This window comes from Poecilia latipinna, unplaced genomic scaffold (genome assembly GCF_001443285.1).
Source record: "Poecilia latipinna isolate Pla-1442-1.1 unplaced genomic scaffold, P_latipinna-1.0 Scaffold234, whole genome shotgun sequence".
In the NCBI taxonomy this organism is placed as follows: domain Eukaryota; kingdom Metazoa; phylum Chordata; class Actinopteri; order Cyprinodontiformes; family Poeciliidae; genus Poecilia; species Poecilia latipinna.
In genome coordinates this window covers 208,082-214,159 of record NW_015112850.1, presented here as the reverse complement: position 1 = coordinate 214,159, position 6,078 = coordinate 208,082, and the positions used below count along the sequence as shown (strand labels likewise).

Genomic DNA, 6,078 nt, shown 5'->3' with positions numbered 1-6,078 from the left:
AAAAAAAATCAACCGATAGTGAGATTCTTCATTTTTCTTCAGAAAACTTTGCATTTAAGTGAATCCATAAATAGGCCAGGGTCCATTGTAAATTGATCGATCGATTGATTGATCCTGGTCTTTCCAAATCATCGAATGTCAGACAATTATCATTTATCATCATGTTCCATAAAAAAATCAATTTATGATCACTTCATAGCCTTCTGAGTGGCCATCAGGTTAGATTGTGAAGTGCCTAAAGATTCCCTGCAGAAACAATGTTAGTCATCCTGATCCATTAATTTTGAGCTACTTGTGCAGATTGTGTCATTTCATGAGTAAATTACCTATTGTGCCTGAAAAAAAAACAACAACAAAAAAACAAAGATTGTAGAGAAAAACCAATGATGTTGTCTTGTGCTGGTTATCTTTAATCAGTGCCTGGGACATGCTCCTTTGTATCACTGTTCTTCTTTACCGTTATTCTGTGTCCTCTGCTGGTTGGCTGATGTAACAATCCTAGAGCAAATCTTTAACAGGACGCTGCACCAAGCCTATCATCTTCCACCGACCGTTTCTTCTGATTCCCAGCAACAACTCTCTATTGTGTCTTTCGGTTTCCTAATTTTTGGATTCTTTTTAATTCAAAAGTCGAAGAAGTCCTCGGATCCTTGAAGTGGCTGCTACCTTACTTGCTGATAATTTGTGGCTTTGTTTCTATTGGATTTCTGCACTGAAGCTTCAAAGTGTGAAATGAAGTTGGCACATCATGAAATGGTTTTCCGCTGTCGGGGAGAGTGGGAGGGGGGGCATAAAGCGTCTGGCTGGTACGTACAATTTGTCTGGTTTAATCGGTAATTGTTTCGAAGAGAAAACAGAGGAAATTCACTGGGAGAGAAGAATATTTTTATATTTCTCTGTGGCACAGGCAGTGAGATTCTCTAGTCAATCTCCAGAGGTCCATGCCTTCTAGCCCTATCAAGAAGAAGTGTAACATGAGGTATTTACTGTTTGTGTTTCTCTTTTTTTTTAAGGAATCCACATTTGTTCTTCCCCTTGACTTATTCGACTTGATTTTAAAGACCTCCTTCATGCTCTAGGTTTTGATGTTAAGTCTGCCTTTCGTTTCGAAATCTCTTCTATCATCTGTAGAGCAGGCAGCGTCTGTTTAGAGATACTAAGATCTCTATTATCAGAAGGCAACCACAACTGCCGGTATTTTACCGTAAATTAGAGTTTTTTCTTTTTTTTTTTCTTTTTACAGTGTACTTGTTAACAGCCAAATAATAAAATTAGAAAATGAACTGAACTTACATGATAGTGGCTCAAGCTTCAGACTCGGGTTTGAGTCAGATTCAAGTCAGAAAACCAAGACTTTAGACTGACCTTATGCCTGACCTGTAAAGATTGGACTTAGACTTGTTATGTGAGGCTGGAATTGTTTTTAAACAGCACCATTATTTACTTGTTGTATCAATGAGTGAATCAATCAATCAATCAGGTTTAACACATTTTAGCAACAAGGAAGCTCAAATTGCATAAAACAAAAGGGTGAAAAAAAGTCATGTAAACATTATAAAGTCGTCAGTTTGTGAAACCAGTAACAAACTTTACATTGTTGACTGCCACCATTAAAATCATCATTACAGATTGAATATAATGGTCAATGTTCCATTTATTATGCTTCAAAGGCGACTCTAAACAGGTGGGTTTTTATTCTTGATTTAAAAGAACTCAGTGTTTCGCCGTTTTCTGGAAGTTTGTTCCAGATTTGTGGCACATAAAGCTGAATGCTGCTTCTCCGTATTTGGAAAATTCATGTGTTTTTCTGACTTACAATCAAAACCCTGTTAAGCTAAAGATTCCAACAAAAGTGAAACACTGGGAAAGCTTTAAAATTGACAAACTATTGCTTTCAGCAAGCAGAAACTTATAGTTGATTGCTTTTCCATATGTAGAAGTTTATGTCACATTTATTGCCTGTCATCGTCTTGCGTTGACTTCCCTGATACTCGACGAAACCGTTGAGGAAACTGAAGTGCTCCCAAAATAGACCTTGTCACATCGGGAAACAATAACGTCTCCTGCTGAATTAAATAAAAATGCAAAACAAAAACGGCATTATTAGTGAAACCATTCATCTGCATTGGTGCTTTTCAAGATAATGAAATCCCTCAGACAATATGTGATGCCGACAGGGATGACTCATCTGAAGCCACAGGTAGAGCAAAGATGGAAATCTCAACAACCTGTTTACTTCAGCTTTCTAAATGAGCAAAGATGAAAAGAAGACACAAAATCTGTTAACGGGGTAAAAATACTGTGCTGTGCCTCAAAGAGCAGGAAGTATTTACAATTAAATCACGTATTCTATAATGACGCCGAGATGCAGGCCGGCCAAGCATTTACTGACTGGAATAAAATGGAAAAAAAAAAAAAAAAAAATTCCCTGTAGGTGTGAATGTGTTCGGATTCAGGATGTCGAACCTAATTAGAGAAACTGAAGGTCTTTCTCTTCGCTTCATTGATGTTTGCTCTCCTGCTGCGCCGTTCATCTTTCCCGGACATTCACAGGAGGCGCAATTTGGGCGAGAAAGGTGGCAGAGAGCATCAGTCATTTCAGAGGCTTTAGGTGAGAAAATCATAGCAAGTAGCCAAATAAATTAGACTTTAAGGGATTAATGAGATCAGGCTTTCTCAATGTTTTGACTGTTTTCTTAGTTTAATGAGCTATGAGGAGAGCATTCAAAGAAATGCTTTTTTTTATTTTAATTTTGGTTATGACAGGCGTACAGCCATTTAGTTTAACTTTGCATAAAGTGCTTCATATAAAAAAAAAAGAATCTGTCAGCACAGACTTAGTTTATGCCTGTTTTTACTCATTATTTTTGGATGATGTTGATGCAAATGGACAGCTCTGTTCTCACCAAGCCCGATGTGTCTCCTCAAGACTCCAATGGAAATCCCTTATTTGGTGTCAGACTTTCTTGATCTTTATGCAAACAAACCTGGTCAACATATGAAACTGCCTCATAGGATTGCAGCCGTTGTGTAGAGCTGTGTCGTCAACCATTTTTGGGCCAGTGTTCCCCCTATCGATCCACTATTCAGGTCCCGTACCTCCCTGCCACATCAAATAAGGTATAGGCTGCATTCGCCAAAAATGATTTTATCGTCACTTTTGGACATCTCTGAATTATTAGTTTCCCACAGAACAGAAAGAGCCACGTGAACAGAAGGTTTTACAGGTCTAAGACAAATACGACCATCATTCAATTTAAATTTGGGCGGCCCAACAGCAGCCAATCAGAATGGCGAAAAATTTCAGTTCAAATTTTGATTATAACAGCAGCCATTTTGTTTCTTGTATCATAGTTGCTAAGTCTTGCAAAAATAAAACAAAACAACAAGAAAACATCCAAACAAAAGGAAAAACCAGTGATTTGTATAACACCACCAGTTTGAACTACTTGTCAAAAACTGTGCTCTGCCACATTAAACATGGATACAAGTGCAGCTGTATCAATCTGAATTCTTCTTCTCTTCAGTGTTTCCGTCAGCTCCGTGCTGCATTCAGGAGAACGGGACGTCAGAGTATCTGCTAAATTTCACCCACATGGAATTTACTGTGTAAACCAGCGCTCTAAATGGAAAAACACAAGTACTGGTCATCCTCTTAATGCCATACAAATATGGGACAAACATGGATGATATTTTTATATACACCTGTTTATTGATTTATAGGCCAGTAGTTTTACTGTACAGAAATGACAAAAGTTCTTAATCAAATCCACACGAGCCAAATTGAAGGTGTCATGGAGTCACACCAGGGGAACTACAGTGAAATGAATCTAACATTAAGGAATAACTAAACTTAGGCATAATTAAACTAGAGTGAGAAAGAATAATTAGACACGAGACATTAACATAAACTAGAACCACTAAGCTGAGCTAAAGTAAAAAATAGAAAAAAAACACTGATCTAATAAAAATGTCATGTGGAGTGGTTGGTGGTGGTGAGGAGAGACGCAGGTTGTTGAAGAAAATGATGAATTTAATGAAGAGTGTAGCTCAAAAACAGTCCAGATCTCAGGCAGCACAGCAGAGCGGAGCGGAAACAGGCTCAGCACCGGTAGCAACTGAATTAAACAAAAACTGACGCAACAAGCTAATGCCGACACAGGACTCAACAGTTCAACTGTGCCAGCAGACAAACTATCATAGACAAGGACCCGACAAAAGACAAAGACAACAGGTGGGTTTAAATACACAGGGAGGGTAATCAGGTAACTAGACACACCTAGGAAGCAATCAACGGGGAAGACGCAGAGACAACAGAGACTCACAGGACAGAAACTGAACACAGAAAACCCTTAAAATTAAATACACAGAAACACGGATCATGACAAAAAATAAGAAAGTAAGGAACACAGAAACAAACAAACCCCAAAAGAACTCAGACAGACCAAGGTCCTGGCAAAAAGCCTTAAAAAACCCACATCAAATATGATCAAATATCAAAATCTAACACGCACAATTAACATGCACAATTAGGTGTTTGACCGCGTTGTGGTCAAGCACCTAATTTATGCAGGGGGTCATGTGAGACGGCCTCATGAAGAGGCCTGTCAAATGAAGACAGGAAGATGTTTTTCTCTCGTACCTAAGAGCTGGCAGTGGGAATAAAGGGACACTGTCGCAACATGAATGTGCTGAAGGAGGTGCCAGCTCATTCATCAATGCCAGGCTTTATGTGTGGGACGGTTTTTGATGTGCAGGGCTTGCGCTGCAGAGGTCCTCTGTGGACTCTGAATGCCAGGAGCTCTGCCCAGCTGGGACAGGGCGACGGTGGACGCCGGCTGCTTTTCCTGCCTCCTACTGCAAAATGTTCTTGGCAAGAAGTTCCCAGACCATGATAATGAACCCATCTCACTCTGAGAGATTCTGGTGACTGGAATTCAGCCGGTTTGAGTTTTTTTAAGAGATAAGAATTGGAGTCCATCTTCAGTCCATGAGCGATCTCTGTTTTTAGAGTCGACGTCTTGTATACGGAGCTCTGTGCTTCGTGTGCTGTTCAATTTTTGTGATTGTGATTAAATCAATTCCTGTTGCTGCAGAGCTTTGCAGCACAGAGGTCAGCGCTGCAGTGGTTATGAAGGGTTTTTTTTTTCTCAGCCACTGACCGACATCTACTGCAGTAGATTTTTGCAAACATGGATGTAGGTAATTACTCCAAGGACTCCCGGCGTGTCGTTTGTAGAATAATTGAAGCTCAGTCTGCATTAGAATCCACATAATCCTGTTAAACTTGACTGCTGATGAACAAAAAACAAAGACAACCTTAGCCCTTTTTTTTCTCCCATCCCTTCTTTGACAAGTAAATTCAAATGCATGTCCTTGGTTGTTGCTATGGTATCTGTGCAAACTCCCCTTCATCTTATGTGCCTTAAACACTGTAATCCTCTTATTCTGGTAGTTGCCCCACTTCAAAACCTCACTTCCAGCAGGCCCTGTCTGAGCTGCTGCTGCTGCTGCAGGGTGGTGCTCCGTTTGTGCCCAGGTGCTGCCTGAGTTACTTCTGCTCGTTCAGCCGACTTCGCTGCATTCACATCCAGAGGTCACCACGGAAACCCGCAAGCGCCTTAACAGTTACGAAGTGATGCGAATTGATACGTGTAATGCAGGTGTGCGGGTCCATGCCTGCGTAAAATTGCAAGCCCGATATTAGTGTTAGTCCCGTGCATGTGGTTCCTGCTGGGTAAATGATGGGTGATTTCACAGCTTTAGATTTCTACGCAAGGAAGTAAAGAGAGAGAGATGAACAGATAGGAAGAAGGCTTAGCATTACTGGATTTCATCTTTCGCCCGTTTCTTGTCTATAAGTTTGTCTGAAAACTTTTTCACTGGGAGAAATAGTGTTTTCAACTTGTGTGGAAATCATAATAATATATGTCTGCAACATTTATTTACTGTTATTTTGATGAATGGATACAGAGTTTTGCAGTGGAATTTGCTAATTGTGGGTGAGCTAACTATTATTAGCAGTACAAGTCAGAGAAAATATATTTTTTTCCAGTGGTGGGAAGTAACGAAGTACAA

General features: G+C 39.9%; 1 protein-coding gene across 5 annotated transcripts in view; it reads left to right on the top strand.

The window, feature by feature from the left end:
* arvcfb (ARVCF delta catenin family member b) overlaps nt 1-6,078 on the top strand; it is a 216,559-nt gene that overhangs the window by 9,854 nt on the left and 200,627 nt on the right. The window lies entirely within an intron of this gene.